The 21,266-nt window shown below is 39.6% G+C and overlaps 1 protein-coding gene and 1 long non-coding RNA gene across 2 annotated transcripts in view; both read left to right on the forward strand.

The window, feature by feature from the left end:
- Nucleotides 1-2,482: 2,482 nt before the first annotated feature.
- LOC128772524 (uncharacterized) lies at nucleotides 2,483-15,971 on the forward strand. Its single transcript, XR_008416711.1, has 3 exons — nucleotides 2,483-2,608; nucleotides 15,556-15,620; nucleotides 15,859-15,971. It is a non-coding gene; the product is annotated as an uncharacterized LOC128772524 (long non-coding RNA).
- Nucleotides 15,972-19,583: 3,612 nt separating this feature from the next.
- SIRT1 (sirtuin 1) overlaps nucleotides 19,584-21,266 on the forward strand; it is a 45,834-nt gene continuing 44,151 nt past the window's right edge. The window contains exon 1 of the mRNA XM_053888529.1: nucleotides 19,584-19,635. The gene's annotated coding sequence lies outside the window, so the exon portion shown is untranslated. The remainder of the gene's footprint in view (nucleotides 19,636-21,266) is intronic.

Raw genomic sequence — 21,266 nt, forward strand, 5'->3', positions numbered from 1 at the left:
AAAGCGTGCACCAGCAGGGGAGGGACAGAGAGATAGAGGGAGACAGAATCTGAAGCAGGCTCCAGGCTCTGAGCTGTCAGCACAGAGCCCCAGGCAGGGCTCAAACCCACAAACCGTGAGATCATGACCTGAGCTGAAACCCAGAGACAGACACCCAACCAACTGAGCCATCCAGATGCCCCTCACAATATTTAATTTTAAAAATTTACTTTAATCTACATGTTTTATATCATATATTATGAAAAAATATATTGTAAGTTTACAAGTATAAGGCAATCTACCTTTTTTTCTAAAGGATGATTTTGGAAATAACTTTGTCTTATATCTTATATTCTTAGGTTTTAAAATCATTTTCAGAAATGTTTTCTCTTTTTTAACTCAGAAAAGTTTTCATTACTTACTTTAAAATAGATTACCAGACTTTGGGGGGCATAAAAGGTTACCAGGGGGCACCTGGGTGGCTCAGTTGGTTAAGCAGCTGACTCTTGATTTCAGTTCAGGTCATGATTTCATGGTTCGTGAGATTGAGCCTTATATGGGGCCCTGCGCTGACAGAACAGAGCCTGCCTGGGATTTTCTCTCCTGTCTCTGCCCCTCCCCTGTCCATGTTCTCTCTCTCTCTCTCCCTCTCTCAAAATAAATAAATAAACATTTAAAAAAAAAAGAAAAAGAAAATGCGTTCCCCCCACAAAAACTTTAAAAAACAAACAAATAAATAAATATATAAAGAAAGAGCGAGCAGATGTTTTGAGAAAAGTTGGAGTGCCACTTATTTATTTCTACTCTTTCCCCGAAATTAACCTTCAAACCTAGCACAGCATGTCATTATAGGGAATATATATATATATTTTTTCAAGTTTATATATTTATTTTGAGGGAGAGAGAAAACAGGATATGGGCAGAGAGAGAGAGGGGAGAGAGAGAATCTCAAGCAGGCTCCGCACTGTCAGTGCAGAACTCAATGTGGAGTTCAAACCCACGAACCATGAAATCATGACCCACGCCAAAATCAAGAGTCGGATGCTTAACTGACTGAGCCACCCAGGCGCCCCTATACGGTGTATTGTTAATGCCCATTGGGGTTTTCTCCCAATAAAGGTACCAAAAATCATGTTGGGACCAACTGGCTAATATTTGGAGAAATGATAAAGCTAGAACCGTCCCTCCTTATGCCAAAATAAATTACATATAATCAAATAACCCAGAAACCATCGAGAAAATTAATAAACATGAGTATATAAATATTAAGTGCATTTGTGCAGCACAAAAAATACAAAAGTAAAATCAGGTTAATAATGTACAGGGAGAACAATTTCACAATTCCCATAATAGACAAAAGACCAACTTCCCTAATTTACAAAAAGTGCAGACAAATCAATAAGAACAAGGTTAACAATCCAATAGAAAACTGGGCTGAGAATACAGCTACTCTCAGAAATATAGATGGCCGATACACATAGGAGTGCAGCCTTACTTATCACTATGAAATTTAAAGGAAGAAAAATTGTTCACCTCTCGGAGAGTGGAATTTCTAAAGTTTGATAATACCCAATCCTAAAGCAGAAGTAAGGAAGTAAACACCTTCATACATTGCTAGATAAGAGTGTAAACTGGCACCATTTGGCAAGTTGGTAGTATTTATTAACTTTTATAAAGCTTATATCTCGTTGTGCTTGCTTTGGCAGCACATATAATAAAGCTTATATCTCGTTAACTGGGCAATTTTGTCTCTGAATTTACCCGGATTTACACCAAAATATGTTCAAGGTGATCATTGCAACAGTCTTTGCAGCAGAAAAAAAATCAGAAACAGCCAAAATGTCCCTCAATGAGATGGAGAAGAAGATGGCAGTTTGTGGAATAAATTACTGTACAGCCATTAAAAAGAGAGTAGGATAGCTCTTTCTGTACAGTATGGAAAGATGTCTAACATGGATTATCAAATGAAAAAGGAAGTTTGAGAAGAGTATTAAAGCACTATCACTTTTGTGTACTTTTTAATAGTGTGTACATTTGCACTTTTAATTTTTTTCTTTAAAAAGATGGTGCTTTTCTTTTAAGGGAGGGGAGCTGGGCAGATACAGAAGAGAGGCTTTTAGTTTCAGTTTATACTTTTCTGAACTGTTTGTACCAGGTCAATGTATTCATCCCACCAATTTTGATTTCTCGTTATGCTTTTTAATATTTTCAAAGAGCAACTACCATTTGTTTTATTTACATATGGCCATTGAATAAAACCCTTAAAAATGCATAGTGCAAAATATATAGTAGCAATCACGTAGAACTTTTTAACAAAGTTAAAGTTCTTTACACCTCAAGACTCGCTGAGTCAGATGCCCAACCTCAGGACCAACCAGATCAGAGAAACACCCAATCTCCTCAAGTCTGAGAAGCCTCACCCACTCTGGGACTACAACTCCCACAAGACACAGAGGGATTAGAGGGAAAGGGGCATCTTGGGAAGTCCTAGTTACTTCCGGCCTCTGGGAGCCATCCCTCCGGAAGTGCTTGTGGCTTCTGTCTTGGGGTTTTTTACAAATGCCTAGTCTTTAAGTGGGAAAGAAAAAACAGCTAAGGTCAGCAAGACAGAAAGGAGAAAAGTTGGAAGGTAAGAGACCACAAGCCTCAGAAGCACTGAGCGAGAATAAAAATTAGGCAGCCTATGGGGTGCCTTAGTGGCTCAGTCGGTTGAGCGTCTGGCTCTTGGTTTTTGCTGTGGTGGGTTGCAGCCCGGCTTTGGGCTCTGAGCTGACAGTGCGGAACCTGCTTGGGATTCTTTCTCTCTCCCTCTGTCTCTGCCCCTGCCCTGCTTGCTCGCTCTCTCTTTCTCTCTCTTTCTCTCTCTCTCTCAAATAAATAAATAAATAAATTTTTAAAAAGAAAGGAAAAAGAAATTGGGCAGCCTATAGGTGAGCTCTGGGCAGCCCCTAGAGTTGTCCTCAGATTGGCCGCTCTCCTGCCTCTCGCTTTTCCTTATACTCTCGCGCCAAATTTCTGTCCTGCTAAACAAAATTGGCACTTTTTCCTTGCGGTTTTCTGGAACTCGAGCTTTCAAGGCACTAAACCCGAGTTCCAGAAACTGCTTGCAACCCTTCGTCCTGATTTCCCACAACGCAGGCCCCCATCCCCCTGCTTAGGCTGGGATCCTGGACACCATTTATCACAGGCACTGTGATAAAAAGGCCTCGATTTTATCTTAGCTCCTAGCTTTCAACTCCTGCTCCTCAGAATCTACTGCTCCATTCCAGCATGCGATCCAGCAGAAATAAACGGAGCCTGCCAGGACCTTAGACTCCAAATATGTCAGTGTCACCAATTTGTAAAACAACCTAATAAAATCCTTCCCTGGCTGTGAGAACAAAATAGCATTTTGAGACAAGTACAGGATATGTTAAAACAGAGTATTTTTGTTAAGTCAGACATCGAATAGAATTTGAGAAAGAGTCCTTAAAAAGGCTGTTGAAACATTGCTTTGAAGTTTTAATCAGTGATCCCGTTGTTAAAATGGTGTGTAGGGATATGGATGGTGGTGGGGAGTTTGTGCGTGTGGAAAGAGGGTATGTGGAAACTACTCAATTTTGCTGTGAAACTAAAATTCTAAAAAGTAAAGTTTTTATTAATTTAGAAAAATAATAGTAAGAACAGAAAATATAAAAACCACCATTATGGGGCTCCTACTATATGCTAGTGGTAAAGCTGCTTTGATTGCTGCTGTGTCTGACTCTTGAGCCGACTGTGAAGAAAATACATAAAAACACTACATCAAATTACCTGGCCAGAATTTTGGCCTATTGGAAAATGCACATGACAAGGCTGTTAGGAGACCTGATTTCTAGCATCAGCTCTCCACTGGCTCCTTGTTGAACCATACTTCCTTGACTTCCTTGAGCAATGATTCTCAACCTTAAAGGCTCATACAAATGATCTGGTGATCTGGTTAAAGGCCAACTGCTGTTTCAGGATATCTGGGTGAAGTCTGAGATTGTGCATTTTTGACCATGACCCAGATGAAGTCCCTGTTGATCCAGGGATCACACTCAGAATAGCAAAGGACTTGAGATCCTTTCATGCTCCGACACTCACACTCGGTAGTTCTTTCCCCTCTAACCTTAGTGCCTCTACTCTCAAGGAATTATTAAAGGATCTGTCAAAAAGGAGAGTGACTAGCGGCACCTGGGTGGCTCAGTTGGTTGGGTGTTGGACTCTTGATTTCGGCTCATGATCTCAGGGTTCGTAAGATCAAGCCCCGCATCAGGCTCTGCAGTGATGGCACAGAGACTGCTTGGGATGCTCTTTCTCTCCCTGTCTCTCTACCCCTTCCATGCTTGTGCTCTCTCTCTCTCTGTCTCTCTCTCTCTCTCCCTCTGTCTCTCTCTCTCAAAATAAAAAGAAAAAGGAAAGGGGCATTACTAAAAATTCCTATCTTGAGACAAAATTAAAAATAAAAAATAACTATTTAAACTATGCTAGTAATGCCTCTAGAAAGATATACAAGTAAGAGTACTTTCCTTCAGAGAGGAGGACTAGGTGGCCCAAGTACAGGCATGGTGGGTTAACTTTACTATATACTTTCATACCTTTGGAATTTTTACTAAGTGTGTATTTTCAATTAAAAAAAATTTTTTTAATGTTTATTTATTTTTGAGACAGAGAGAGACAGAGCATGAATGGGGGAGTGTCAGAGAGAGAGGGAGACACAGAATCTGAAGCAGGCTCCAGGCTCTGAGCCGTCAACACAGAGCCCGACGCAGGGCTCGAACTCACAGACCGTGATATCATGACCTGAGCTGAAGTCGGACGTTTAACCGACTGAGCCACACAGGCGCCCCAATTTTTAAAAATTACTCATTTTAATGATCATTAAAAAAGTGGTTAATATGCCATTTGTGAGTAAACAAGTCACTAAATTATTGGTTTTCATCTATTAGCATAACAGATTTAAAAAAATTTTTTTTAATGTTTATTTCTGAGAGAGACAGAGCATGAGCAGGGGAGGGATAGAGAGAGAATGAGACACAGAATCCGAAGCAGGCTCCAGGCTTGGCTGTCAGCACAGAGCCCGATGTGGGACTCAAACCCATGAACCATGAGATCCTGACCTGAGTGAGGTCAGATGCTTAACCAACTGAGCCATCCAAGTGCCCGTAACAGATTTTTTTTTAAGTTTACTTATTTTGAGAGAGAGCACGAGAAGGGGAGGGGCAGAGAGAAAGAGGGAAAGAGAGAATCCCAAGCAGGCCGCTGATCTAGGGATCACACTTGGAATAGCGAAAGACTTGAGATCCTTTCAAACTCTGACACTCACACTCAGCAGTTCTTTCCCCTCTAACCTTAGTGCCTTTACTCTCAAGGAATTATTAAAGGATTTGTCAAAAAGGAGAGTAACTAGGGGCACCTGGGTGACTTAGTTGGTTAAGCATCCGACTCTTGATTTTGGCTCATGATCTTAGGGTTCATAAGCTCGAGCCCTGAATCAGGCTCTGCAGTGATGGTGTGGTAACTGCTTGGGATTTTCTCTCTCCCTCTCTCATGCTCTCTCAAAATAGATAAATAAGCTTTTTTTTTTTTTTTTAAAGAGGGGCGCCTGGGTGGCTCAGTTGGCTCAATTTCTATATAACCGGCTCAGGTCATGAACTCAGGTTCATGAGTTCCAGCCCTGCATGGGGCTTGCTGCTATCAATGCAGAGCCTACTTCGGATCCTCTGTCCCCCTCTCTCTCTGCCCCTTCCACGATGGTTCTATCTCAAAATAAATAAATAAACTTTAAAAAAAAGGGCGCGGGGGGCGGGGGGACAAAGTGAATTGTTGGAGAAGCTATGTAGAAGCAGTGAGCTGACCAAGAAGGGAGAGAGACATAATTTATCCAGGTGGAGAGAAGACAGAGCAGTATAGGCCCGAGAAAAGACTCAGAAGAGATGGTGACCAGGACCCTGGATATTTAAGCCATGCAGTTGCAAGACAACTGAACCCTAGCATTTTCCTCATGTTTTAATTTTAAAATCTGATGATTTTGCTGGCCCCTGCTTCATGATGTACAGGCGGTGATTGTAAAAATAACTGTAGCGATTTTGGGGTTTTCTCCACCCACCATTTAGCAAGAATTATGCAATTTCAAGAATTCAAACTTCTGAGTATGTCAGTTTCATTAAAGTTTTTTTTAGCTCTCCTGCTGTGAAACAGCCACCAGCACTACCTCGTGATTGCCACTAGAGGGACTAGAACCGAAGGAATCATCAAGTTTCACTGTATTAGATTCCTACTGCATACTAGATTCTTACTCAACATTCTGCATTTTAAGAAACACTTTTTTTGAAGCATATTTCTTATTTATGCACTTTTAAATACTTTTAAAAATCAAGGCTCCTCTGAAAGATATAAAATTTAAAGAGTACTATTGACCATTATCCCCAATACCCACCAACAAAATAGCCACTTAATAATGTTGATTCCTTTTTTTTTTTCCTAATGTTTATTTATTTTTGAGAGAGAAAGAGCGTCAGCAGGGGAGGGACAGAGAGAGAGAGAGAGAGAGAGGGAGACACAGAGACTCCAAAGCAGCTCCAGGCTCTGAGCTGTCAGCACAGAGCCCAACACAGGGCTCAAACTCTCAGACCTTGTGATCATGAGCTAAAGTCTGACGCTTAACTGACCAAGCCATCCAGGCGCCTCTATAATGTTAAGATGTTTGTGTGTCCTTCCAAATATTTTCAATTTCTATATGAATATATGTATTCTTCTTCTTTTTTTTTTTTAAGTTTATTTATTTATTTTGAGAGAGAGAGAAAGCATACAAATGGGGGAGGATCAGAGAGAGAGGGAGAGAGAGAATCCCAAGCATGCTCCATGCTGTCAGCACAGAGCCCATGCAGGGCTCAAACTCACACACTGTGAGATCATGACCTGAGCTGAAGCCAAGAGTCAGACATTTAACTGACTGAACCACCCAGGTGCCCCAAACATATGTATTATTCTTTTATTTAAAACCGTGATCTATCTTGACTACCACTGTGACTTTATCTCCTACCACCTTCCCCCTGTTATGCAGACTGTATTCCAATCTTCAAACTTGCCAACTTGTTTCAGCTTTAGGACCTTTGCACTGACTATATTATTTTCCTGGACCACTCTTTTCCCACATCTTTCTCATGCGGGTGTCAGCTTATTTGTCACTTCCTCAGGCTTTTTGTGACATCCATCAAATAAATATTCCCTACCGAAGTCAGTCTCTGTTACCTTTGTTTATTTATGTGCTTGCATACTTATGCACTACTAAAATGTAATCTTTATGACAGCCAGAGCCATAGCTGCCTTGTTTACTTCATATCCCTAGATTCTAGAACATAAATTAGGGACTCAAAAGGTATCTGTTAACTGAATAAATGAAAAAGTGTTGTACATACTATTCTGCAACTTGTTTTTTCACTTAATATATCTTGTACAGGTTGTATTTTACTTTTTGTGGATAAGCTTTAGTCTTTTATTTCAGTTATATTCTGTATTTAATTTTTTAGATATTCACATGGCTCAAAAATAAAACAATATAAAAAGGTATTCAGTGGAAAGTCTTGCATTTACTTCTACCATCTACCTAGTTCCCACTCAACCAGATAATCATTTATATTCATTTATTGTGTATCCTTCCTTATGCAAATACACATATATTTATTATTTTCTTCCTTTTTTACACAAAAGAGTGGCAGGTTATGTATACTGTTTCTATACTTCATTTGTTTAACCAAGCACAAACCCAGAATTTATATATGGATTTATAATTTATTTTACTCAATTCTCTATTAATGGACGTTTAGTTGTTTTCAATTTTTAATCACTGTTTTCAATTGTAATCATTGTTGCAATAATTATTTTCATGCTCAATAAATGTACAGTAGAATAAATTCCTGGAAGTGGAATGATTAAATAAAAAGGTGTGTGTATATTGAATCATGAGCGATCTTACCAAACTTCCCTCTGAGAAGATTGCCTCAATTTATATCCCCACCAACAGTGTACAAGAGCACTAACTTCCCCACACTCTTTCCCATCATAAGTATTATTGACTTGAAAATATTATTTCATCCAATCTGATGGATGAAAAATGGTTGCTCATTGTTTTCTCATTTCTTTAATCATGAATGAAGTTGAACACCTTTTCATATTTTAAAAATAGTTTTATTGATACACATTTCACATGCCGTATAATTCACCCACTTAAAGTCTATTTAGTATATTCACAACCATCACCATAATCCATTTAAAAAAATTTTTTTTTAATGTTTATTTTATTTTTGAGAGAGAGAGAGAGAGCACAAGCAGGGGAGGAGCAGAGAGAGAGGGAGACACAGACTCCAAAGCAGGCTCCAGGCTCTGAGCTGTCAGTGCAGAGTCCAACATGGGGCTTGAACTCACGAACCATGAGATCATGACCTGAGCTGAAGTCAGACACTTAACCAACTGAGCCACCCAGGAGCCCCACCATAGTCCATTTTAGAATATTTGCATCACCTCAAATAGAAACCTGCATCCTTTTGTTTTTGTTTTTAAGTGAGTTCTATGCCCAGTGAGGGGTGTGAATTCATGACCCTGAGATCGAGAGAGTCACATGTCCCACCGACTAAGCCAGCCAGGTGCCCCAAAACCTGTATCCTTTAGATATTAGTCCCTTTCCCCCCTGTTGCCCCAGGTGCTAAGAAACCACTAATCTCCTTTCTGTCTCTACATATTTGCCTTTTCTGGATATTGCATAGAAATAGAATCATGTGTGTTTTTTTATGACTAGCTGCTTTCACTTAGCATAATGTTTTTAAGATTCATCTATGAATTCAGCATGTATAGTGATTCATTCCTTTTTATGGTCAAATAATATTCTGTCATGTGGATATACATTTTTTAATCCACTTGCCATTGATGAACATTTCTGTTGTTTCCACCGTGTATTTTTATAGCAACATACAATTTTAGTGCAGCCAAGGACCTTAGGATTGTGAAGATGATACTACATTTAGCAAATAGTCTCCTTAACTACTGAGTCATTTCTGGTGGGTAAAACATTAGGCTGGGAAACACAACACTGAAAATATCAACTTTGCCACAGCAGGACTCTGTGTAATTTTAATGTTTCTTTTCTTTGAGCCTTAGTTTGTGTATTAGCTCAGGCTGCCATAATAAAATACCATACACTGGGTGGCTTAAACAACAGGAGTCTATTTCTCAGTTCTGGAGGCTAAGAAGTCTAATATCAAAGTGATGGCCAATTTGGTTCCTTGGTGAGGAACTTTTTTCTGTCTGCAGATGACCACCTGCTCACAGTCCTCATGTGGCAGAGAGAAGGAGCTCTAGTCTCTTTCTCTAAGTCTTCCTTGGAGATACTAATCCCATCATGGGGCTTCACCCTCATGACCTCATCTAAACCTAATTACCTCCCAAATACCCTACCTCCAAATCTCATTGCAGTTGGGCATTAGGGCTCCAATGTGTGAATTTGGGGGGAGAGAGAGGGCACAAGCATCAGTCCATAACAGTTTCCCAAACTTAAACTCACTGCTACCTACACATCAACTAAGGAAGAACGAAATAGGATCAAGATCTTGAATTTCTTAGAGAAACGCTTACCCAAAAAAAGGAAGTGGAAAAAGCTAACTAATGAAGAAATAGGATAACTTCTACATAGTTCCTGTGGAGTATATACCTCAAATATGAATCATGCTGATATGTCTGTCCTTGAGTTCTTACGACAAACTAAATTAAGCAGTTAGACTTAGATAATTTACTAAATAAGGTTATTTAAATGCAATAAGCATTCGCGTGGAAGATCACCTAAGAAGTATCACAAAATGCGGAACCACAGGCTATGCCTACTGTAGTAGTATTTCTCAGCACCGGTATTTTGAATTTTTTTTAAATGTTTATTTGTTTTTGAAAGAGAGAGGGCGGTGGACAGAGGATCCTAAGCCAGCTGGTGGCAGCGAGCCCCAATGTGGGGCTCGAACTCACAAACTATGACATCATGACCTGAGCCGAAATTGGAAGTTCAACTGACTAAACCACCCAGGTGCCCCAGCACTGGTACTTTGGATGACACAAGGTTAAGACTGTCTCATGCATTGTAAGATATTTAACATTCTGGTGCTCCAAATTAATAAATGCCAATAGTGGTCTCCAATTATTGTGACTATGGAAAATTCCCACTTACTATTTCCAAATGCTACATGGGGGTGAGGTAGTACTGATGAAATATTCTAGTCCAGGTCATGCATTACATAAATGAGGAAAACAGTCCAGAGAAGTCATTGAGCCAGATGATCTGACTTCTTCCCAAATGTTCTTTCCATTGTTGTATATAACACTTGCTCCTCACTCTCACTACTCAAAGTTAAAGGAGGAGCCGTTCTCCACTGAAATCCTACCCTTACTTGCCCACATCTTTCTTGCCTTTCCTTTCTATCCCTTTTTTCTCATTTTTCAATACAATAGTCCAATTAAACCATTTCATCCATTTATTTTAACACATTTATTGGACACCTAATATGTTTCATGTTCTGGGCTAGGGGCTAGAAACACAGTGGTGAACAAAACAGACATGGCCACTACCCTTGTGGATAAACAAAGCGATGAACAATTTTAAAGTAGAATAAACGCATATAGATATATAATTATTAATTGTGATAGTGACAGAAATGAAAAGAACAAAGGGAATTGGAATTTGGAATTGAGGCACAAGGGAATACCTCTGAGAGGAAGTAACACTTAAGATGATGCCTGAAGGCCAATAGGAGTGAAGAGGAATACAGCTGAGCAAAGACCCTGAGTTGGAAGGTGCTGGGAAGGAAGGCCTTTGTGGATAGAACACCATTATAATGAGCACAGGGTAGAGTTGGGAGACAGTGCTGGAGGACTGACTGAGAGGGATACAGGGCCTTGCTGGCCACAAGGAGGAGTCTGGATTTTATTCCAAGAGTAAATATCCAATTTGTGTCTTAAATTTTCAGTATATGTGCTGCCGAAGTGAGCACTGTGTCTTAAATTTTTAAAGAGCAGGGATGCCTGGCTGGCTCAGTCGGAAGAGTATGTGACTCTTGATCTCAGGGTCATGAGTTCAAGCCCCACGTTGGGAGAAGTAGAGATTACTTAAATAAATAAACTTTAAAAATAAGTAAATTTTAAAAGATCACTGTGATAAAGCTCATGATGTGAGATTCCATTTCAGCGAAGTGCAAGAACTGGCAAAACTGATGTAGGTTAATAAAAGAAGAGCAGTTCCCTGATGAATGGGGAGAGTGGGAGACTGAAGGGCATAAAGAAACTTCCTGGGGTGATGATGGCCATATGGATGTATTCATTTATCAAAACTCATCAAAATGTTAAGCTAATATTTGTGCATTTTACTGTATGTACTTTTTACCTCGATTAAAAACATAGAGGTCATTCTGGCCACAGGTACTTTAGAGAAGCAGCTTTGTCAGTGGCGAGTTGACAAGCCAAGAAAGAATTCAGAGCCAAACTCTTAAACAGGCAAGTGTTTAATAGCAATTCAAACAAAGGTACATTCTAGAGACGAAAAGTGGGCACGTCCAAAGGTGGCAGATTCCCCAAGAGGGATCAGGACTGTTTTTCTTTCTTTTTTTTTTAATTATTATTTCTTTTAAAATGTCTATTTATTCATTTTGAGAGAGAGAGAGGGAATGTGTGTGTGTGCGTGGGGAAGGGGCAGAGACAGAAGGAGAGAGAGAATCCCAAGCAGGCTGACAGCACAGAGCTCTATGAGGGCCTCGATCTCACGAACCTGGACATCATGACCTGAGTCAAAATTAAGAGTCCAAAATCAACAGTTGGGCACTTAACCGACTGAGCTTTTATTATTTCTTTTAAAGCAGTCTCTATGCCCAGTGTGGGCTAGAACTCACAGCCCCCAAGATCAAGAGTCTAGGGCTTTACCTACTGAGCCAGCCAGGTACTCCTTTTTTTTTTTTTTTTTTTCCTTAAATGTTTATTTATCTTTATGCTGCGTTCAAACCCTCACACCACGGGATCATGACCTGGCTGAAGTTGGGCACCTGACAGCCACCCAGGCACCCTGCCAGGTACTCATTTTTATGTTTAGGTAGGTTTTGGGTCATACTGAGGGTGGTTCTTGACCAAGGTTGCAGCCAATCAGCTAAGGGACTCCTCCTGGTTGAGAGGGGCAGTTTGGAGCCCTCTGTGGTCTATGTCAGAAGTGTCAAGGCAACTTCTCCCCGCCCCCGCCCCCAGGGTGTAGGGGGTAAAAACCACAATGTAAATATATCATAATGAAGCTATAGGTTACTGTAGAGTCGTGATCCTAGGGAAGACCGCATGCATCTTTTGGAACTTGGTTTCTGCCCTTTTACCTGTCGGATAGCATTTCTTCCTCTTCATATCTAACTAACTGCGTAGTCTATCAGTATCAGGTTCAAACTACATAAAATTGAGGTTATAGACTTCCTTTAAATGTTTATTTATTTTGAGAGAGAGGGACAAACCAGGGGAGGGGCAGAGAGAGAATCCCAAGCAGGTTCCATGTGGAGGAGCCCAGTGCGGGGCTTGGACCCACAAACTGCGAGATCATGACCTGAGCTGAAACCAAGAGTTGGATGCTTAACCTTAACCTATGAGCCACCCAGGCGCCCCATAGACTTTTTTTTTTTAACCCAAGGCCCAGAAAGATTAATAAGTTAGACTCTCTCAGGCCTCAAAGAACCATTTAGTTCATTTAAAACTACTTTGCTCTAAAAGGAAGGGGGTGGGGGGAGGGAGTCAACTAGTAAATATGAAGAAATACCTTCTACATAGTTCCTGTGGAATGTATGCTCCAATTATCAATTATGCCTAACACCACATCTACTCTTGAGTTTTTACTGCAGACTAAATCCAACGTTTTGACTTATAAATAGAATATGTTAAATTCATTGAGTGTCTGCCTGGAAGTTAAGACTTGGGCTTCCCAGTTCTCTACAAAAGTGCCCATCAGTGGAGCTTCACAGGATACTGGAATCAGCTGGGCAGCTTTAAAACTATTACTGCCTGGAACCCCCCACCCCCACCCCACCCGGATATGTCAATGTAATCAGTCTGGGGTCCAGCCTCAGCATTGAAATTTTTAAGCAGTCCAAGGCCAGAAAGTAGCCAAGGTTGGAAACAAATGCCTGGGCAATTCCACCTGGATTTCTTTCTTCTATCTTTAAAACGACTCCCATCAAAGAATGACTGAGCATTTTTGCATAATAAGGGCCCTAGAAACTACCATTGCCTTCTATTGGATTATTTAAAGAAAACTTTAAGATTTAGATTTTGATACCTTCCCAATCCCAAGTCTCAAACTGTTTTAGTGCTGACCTGGAATCAAACTGCTCTCCAGTGCCCTATCCCCACTTTTGGGGCTCTGAGGCCCAGATTACATCTCCCTCTCTGGATATAATCTGCTGGGGGTTCAGTGCCCCATTCCCCTTGGCAATGCACTAAGTTTGCTTTTGAGTGTGTTTTCTGATTGACCTCTTCCAGCTTGCTAAATTGAAGGTTTTTTTTGTCTCCCATATCCAGCTCTCTTTGGCCTAAGAGGGAAGGAATTAATGAGAGAACAAACCCTTCCTCCCTCCTCTTTGCCCAGAAAGCTAGATGGGAGAATAGGGGAACTGCAAATCCCAGTTCAATGGGGTCAGTACAGACCAATTACATTGAAGCCTCAGGCAAAGCAAAACTACCTCCTCTGTCCTGTTGTGGTTTATTTGAAGGCACATTAATGTTTGCCCCCACATTCCCCTCAAAAAGTCTCCCTCAACTTGTTCAGGATTTATGAAATTTCCTCATTTCCATCATATCTGTATAGTGTCCCCAGAGACTTAGTTCATCACAATACTCATTTGTTGGGCACCTACCAAGTGCCAGGTTAAAACATTTCCAAGTCCCGATATTTAATTTACAGAATAAAGTGCTCTCTGTAAAACACATCCAACCGTGTACGGTACTGTTTTTTTTTAAGTGTATTTATTTATTTTGAGAGACAGAGAGTGCAGGGGAAAGGCAGAGAGAGAGAGAGAGTGAGAGAGAGAATCCCAAGCAGGCTCCTTGCAGTCAGCACAGAGCCCAACATGGGGCTCGAACTCAAGAAGCATGAGATCACTACCTGAGTCAAGATCAAGAGTCAGCCACTTAAGCAACTGAGGCACCCAGTACACCCAGTACCTTTGTTCCTTGGACCGTGCAAATGCACTGTTTGAGAATTTGTATTATAAAATGGTGAAATCCTGTGATTAAATGTTCTTTTGAATATGTAAATATGGATATAATGCAAACTTCCTAAGTAAAAAATTCAAGAATAGCATGATTTCAGAGCTGGGGAGCTGAGTCCATTGCAAATATTGTTGATACTTTAGCTGCTAAACAAAAAACATTTCACCACTGACCTTTATCCAAATTAGTCTTGAAAAATGTGATGTTTGAATTGATGTGAGATCTTCAGGAGCACGGATGTTGTTTAAAACAAAATGCATAATCCTATGTTTGAATTTTCTGTACATGAGTCCATTTCCCCATCTGAACTGTGAATTCCCAAAACTCAGGAACCTGCTTCTCGTATCAGCATACCCTTCCCCCAAGTACAGAACCAACGTTTACATGAGGTAGGTGTTCAATAAATCTGTGTTGGATTTATAGTGCTTAGAGAATGGTTCATTTCACATGGTAATTTCTGAAGTAATGTGGTGGTTAAAAGATGGCCTCTGGGAAATAAATATACTGGAGAATTATGAAGCAACAATCTGACGGGTTATCCTGCCCTCTCCAGGCAGAGGGACACCATTTCTGGCAGACCAGAGTCTCTGGAGCCCATTGAGAGGCCATTATCTACTTTTCTATTACCTGCCTCACCTGGTGTTAAGGAAAGGGAGGAAGAGAAGAATAAAGATCATGAGATACAGTCATTGACCAGGATTAACTCATATTCTAGGGCTGAGGTCTTCAAACTGGAGTACTGGAAGACTTGACAGGGAATATGTAGGTATATATAAGTTAAGGAAATTATATGCCCATACCGTCACCTATACCTTTTGGTAGCCTGATTCAGGCTATCCTTCTCCATTTCCTTTTCATGACAGCTTTCATACTTAGAAAGAAAAGTCACGCCCACCTTGGTCCACAATACTACTGCAGTGTAACAATGTCCCCAGTGTGACAACTTCTAAGATGCCATACAAATGGACAGTAGTTGGAAATGGACCAATTTAATGTTTTATCAAGATTCCATAAGCCCTCCTTAGCTTCCTGCCTTTTCCAGACTTAAACATATTTCTGTTAAGGGTGGATCACTGATTTATAAATGGGGTATACTGGCCTTGGGATGTGCTGAAATCAGTGTGGACAATGGGAGCAATGGTAATTCGTGTTTAACCTAATTTCTTTCATCCTTCAGCTATTGTCCAAGAATGTCTTTTCATGAAGGAAAGTCTGAGAAAAGCAAAGAGAACTTAAGTTAGAAATATTGAAAGGTTTAAAATAGCTTTAGTATGAATTTAAGTTTTAAAAATTCTCTTTCATCTATTACAGCACTAATCCCCAGGATGTGTCATTAGCTGGAAAGAAAATACAGTTGAGTAGCTGAAGTAATGCAGGTTAGTAAGGCTGATTCTTTTAAATATAACTAGAAATTTTCCTTAGAATGCCTTTTTTTTTTTTTTTCCTTAAATAAACACTCCACCAAATGTGGGGCTGGAACTCATGGCCGGGAGATCAAGAGTCACATGCTCTACTGACTGAGCCAGCCAGGAGAACCAAATTTTTTGAGTTTTTGACACTGTATAAAACCTATAGATAAACATTTTATGTAACTTATTTTAAATTTTCTTTTAGGGTTTATTTTTGAGAGAGAGAGCACGCACAAGTGGGGCAGGGGCAGAGAGAAGAGAACAGAGGATCCGAAGCAGGCTCTGTGCTGACAGCAGCAAGCTGGATGTGGTGCTTGAACTCACTTATTAACTTTATTAAAGCTTTAACTCTTTATTAGCTTTAACTCTTATTAAATCATATCAAAAATACTTCTTCCCGTACTACAAGCCATCTGTATAAGTTTCTGATGTTGTGTAAAGTTACCATGAACCACACACTTGGTAGTTCTAAACAGCATACGTTTATTATTGCAGTTTCCATGGTTACGGAGGTTTTAACTGAATCTGCTACTCAGGGTCTCACAGTCTGCAGTCAAGGTGTACTCTGGGGGGTTGGTCTCATCTGAGACTTGGGGTTCTATTTCAAGCTCACTGATTGTTGACAGAATTCAGTTTGGCAGTTGTAGGACTGAGGAGCCACCTTTCTTGCTGATGACAGCTGGGATCCACTCTGTTCCTAGAGGCCCCTGCAGTTCCTTGTCAGGTGGCCAGCTCACAAGGTGGCCAGGTTACCTCTCAGAAGCCAGCAGGAGAATCACTCCAGTGAGCTAAAACAGGTTTATAGAGGGGCGTCTGGGTGGCTCAGGAGGTTAAGCATCCAATTCTTGATTTCTGCTCAGGTCAGGATCTCATGTTTTGTGAGATCAATCTCCCCTTCCGGCTCTGTGCTGGCAGCACAGATACTGCTTGGGATTCTCTCTGTCTCTGTCTCTGTCTCTCCCTCTCTCTCTCTGCCCCTCCTGCTCATGCTCTCTCTCTTTCAAAAATAAGTAAACTTTTAAAAAATTTTAAAACAGGTTTATGCAATGTGAGTTAATCAAAGGAGGAGCTATCCTGCCTATTCATAGGCCCCGCCCATACCTGGGAGAAAGGATGATAGATACAGAAGGGCAGATATTCTAGGGAATATCTTAGAATTCTGCCCTCCCCCCCACCATCTTCATCTCATTCCCATTTTTAAAATGTTTAGAGGTGCCTGGGTGGCTCAGTCCGTTAAGCATCCAACTCTCAGTTTTGGCTCAGGTCATGAATTCACAGTTTTGTGGGTTCCAACCCCACATCAGTGTCAGTGCCGCACTGTCAACCACACTGTCAGTGCAGAGCCTGCTTGGGACTCTCTCTCCCTGTCTCTCTGCCCCTCCCCAGCTCATTCTGTCTCTCTCAAAATACATAAACTTAAAATAAATTTTTTTTAATGAAATGTTTAAAAATTTCTGCCTTCTATTACCAAAATACAAAATTGTATTTTAGTGGCTAGAGCAGCTGATTAATTTTTAGCATGATAAAACTTCTTCTTTTTGCTACAATACACAGGGAAAATGTGATGATGGTGTCTAGAAAAATTAGCAGAATAATTTAGGATCCATATTTAACTAATGGAATTATTTCATAATCCTTATTTAACTATTCCTTCAAAACTATATCAGAGACCAATATGCATATATAAATTTGCTTAAGAATGCCACATTTTTATAAATAATTTTAGCTGTATATTATATTGTATTATTATAAATTAAGTAATAAAAGCCTTAGATAAGGATCATGTTGAGGCACCTGGGTGGCTCAGTTGGTTAAGCATCTGACTTTGGCTCATGTCATGATCTCATGGTTTTTGAGTTCAAGCCCCGTATTGGGCTCTGTGCTGACAGCTCGGAGCCTGGAGCCTGCTTCAGATTCTGTCTCCCTCTCTCTCTGCCCAACCCCTGCTTATATCTGTCTGTCTCTCTCTCTCTCAAAAATGAGTAAATGTTAACAATTTTTTTAAAAAGATCATGTTTTATCATTATAATAAAAAATAGATTAATTTATATTACATAAAAGTTGATTTAGTCTTATTTGGTTGCTTTTAATAATCTATTTAAATTATACATTCTTAGAAAATTTTTTTCTTGAGGGGCACCTGAGTGGCTCAATCGGTTAACCATCGGAATTAGGCTCAGGTCATGATCTTACAGTTCATGAGTTTGAGCCCCACATAGGGCTCTGTGCTGACAGCATGGAGTCTGGAGCCTGTTTGGAGTTCTGTGTCTCCCTCTCTCTCTGCCCCTCCCCTGCCCCTGCTCACACTCTGTGTCTCTCTCTCAAAAGTAAATATTTTTAAAAATTGCAAAAAATTTTTTTCTTGATTAAATTTATCATTTCTGAATCAGCACCTGACTTAAACCCACAAAGTTCAAGGGAGAATATCCTCTTCCAGAAAGTAATGTGCTTCCTAGAACAGGGTTTTGGCTGCTTGGAATTTCACCAGTTACCTGCAGGTGATATTTAATCTTCATGGTGATTTTTCTTTCATAAGAATATGGTAAATTAATTGCAATTTTAATTATCTACTTTATTTCTTTTCTTTACTACTACCATCATAAATTTAAGTGATGTATTAATTTAACTATTTAGTGGATTTGCAGTCTAACTAATACACACACACACACACACACACACACACACACACACACACACACATATTTTAAAATAATCTCTATTCCCAACGCAGGGCTTGAACTGAGGACCATGAGATCAAGTGTCGCATGCTGTACCGACTGAGGCAGCCAGGTACCCTTAACCAGCTTATATTTTAATTATAATTGCAAGAGATGCTATATTTCAAAATCTCACCTACCACACAAAAAAACAGTTTTCTCATGTGAATGCCTTCTGTATGAATGATAAGTGATATATTCCCCAAGTTCTATGTGGTCAGGAATTGTATATTTCTTCTCCATGTTCATACCCATTTATGCATCATTATGTACTTGGTTGCCTTTTTTTTTCTTTTCTTTTCTTTTTAAGTAATCTCTGCATTTGACATGGGGCCTGAACTCCAGACCTCAAGATCAAGAGTCACATGCTCTACCAACTAAGACAGCCAGGCACTCTGTATCACATTATGTATATAGTGGATACTTTGTAGTATTGATGAAATGATCAATTGAAGACTAAGTAAAATATATTTACTTTTTAATGTACTTTTTAATGTACTTAAAATATACTTTTTATTTTATTTTATATTTTATGAAATATACTTTAATATATTTAAAATATAAAAATATACTTTTTAATATACTTAAAAAGCTTATCACCAAATAGGTGAGATAATACAAATGCACAAATAACTATTTTGATGCAAGATGTGTAAAGTAAAAAATATCATGTACCAGTTTCTATAGAAACAGAGAGAAATATTCAAATATGAAAATAAGTGAAGGTTTCAAGGTAGAATTAATATTAGTGGTAAAGGAGATTTAAAAAATAGGTCCCAGGGTGCCTGGGTGGCTCAGTCATTTAGGCATCCGACTCTTGATTTCATCTCAGGTCATAATCTCACAGGTCCATGAGTTTGAGTGCCACATCAAGCTCCAAGATAAAAGTGTGAAGCTTGCTTGGGATTCTGTCTCTCTCCCTCTCTCTCTGCTCCTCCCCCATTAATTCTCTCTCTCTCTCTTTCTCTCTCTCTCTCTCAAAATAAATAAATAAACTTTAAAACTAAAAAATAGGCCCCAATAAAGTTTTAAATCAAACATATTTGATATTATTTGAACCAATAAAATTAGGTAGAAATGTCTGAGGGCTCCATAAAAGAGGTGTAAGTGGCAAAGATGTTTCCGAGAAAACATTATCACCCGGATTTCTGTCCATTTCTTCATTCTTCAGGGGCTGGCCTAATAATCACAGCATACCTTGATTTTGCTCAGGGGACTTCAACATGTCTTTGAGCTGAGCCAGTGCCTCTTCAGAAACCCACAAGGTAAGCAGAAAGCAGATCGTTCTGATCCATTATCTCTCAAGTATGGGGTAATTATTTTGAATGAGTAAATACCATGCTTCCCAGCATTAGGAATTGGGAAAGATAGAAGAGAATATTACTCATCTTAGTTTCCTCCTTTGGGTTTCTGACTCTTCCTTTGAGGCACTAGTACCAAAACTTACTTGGCTATAGGAATGATTATGAACTTTATGATTCATTAAAAAAAACATTTATTGAGCTCCAATGTTAATGCTAGACATCGAGTAAAAAGCTGAAGCCAAAAGTGAAAAAAAATAGGTGGTCATTGACCCTACAGAGTGGAAAAGAGGAGACACTCATTTAAGTTTTTTTTTTTATTAAAAAAATATTTTTTAACATTTGTTTTTGAGAGAGAGAAAATAAGCATGAGTGGGAGAGGGGCAGAGAGAGAGAGGGAGACAGAATCCGAAGCAGGCTCCAGGCTCTGGGCTGTCAGCACAGAGCCTGATGCGGGGCTCAAGCATGTGAACCATGAGATCATGACCTGAACCAAAGTCGGACGCTTAACCGACTGAGCCACCCAGGTACCCCCTCATTTAAGTTCTTATAACATTATTAAATATCTTTGAAAGTCCTGTTATATTTTAAATAAGTTATTTAGAGATGTAACAGTTTGTATTTTAGTAATTTGTGAGTTGATCTTATGAAGCATGAGTGATCAAGTGTTTTTTTGTTTCTTCATTTATTCTTTCTTTTTTATTGAGGTATCATTGACATATAATGTTATATTAGTTTCAGGTATACAACCTGATAATTTGATATGTGTATATATCAGAATATTGTGAAATAATTACCATAATAAGTCTTGTTAACATCTGTCACCTACACATTGTTACAGATATTTTTCTTGTGATGAGAACTTTTAAGATCTGCTCTTAGCAACTTCCAAATATACAATGCAGTATTATTAACCATAGTCAACATGCTGTACAATACATCACCCAAGACTTATTTATTTATTTTTTTACTGTTTATTTATTTTTGAAAGAGAGAGACAGAGAGTACAAGTGGGGGAGGGGGAGAGAGCCGGAGAGAGAGAGAATCCCAAGAAGGCCTGGCATTGTCAGCATGGAGCCCAACGCAGGGCTTGATTTCACAAACTGTGAGATCATGAACTGAGCCGAAATCAAGAGTCAAACACTTGACTGACTGAGCCACCTAGGCACCCCAGTAGTGTGGTTTTTAGAATGTAGCAAAAGCTACAATTTCCTCAGGAAAATGAGGTTGGTTGTGAGGTTCAAACAAGAACCATGAGAAGAGGCTTAGAAACTGTGAAAGGTACTAATCACCATTAGTAGTAGTAGTATTAGACCCTGTTTTAGAGCCTCCCCTAGTGGTAATGAGCTGGGAAGTGTTTAATATATTAAATATAAATATATGCTCAACCGACTGAGCCACCCAGACGCCCATAAATATAACTATATGCAATATACTTTACTCGGAAGACAAATCAGCATTGTCTTCAATAGTATCAAGAAAAGCATCAAATTTGGGGTGCCTGGGTGGCTCAGTAGGACAAGCGCCCAACTTTGGCTCAGGTCATGATCTCACCATTCATGGGTTCAAGCCCCGAGTCAGACTTTGTGCTGACA

The sequence above is a fragment of the Panthera pardus genome, unplaced genomic scaffold (assembly GCF_024362965.1).
Source record: "Panthera pardus isolate Hobbes unplaced genomic scaffold, ASM2436296v1 HiC_scaffold_22, whole genome shotgun sequence".
Classification (NCBI taxonomy): domain Eukaryota; kingdom Metazoa; phylum Chordata; class Mammalia; order Carnivora; family Felidae; genus Panthera; species Panthera pardus.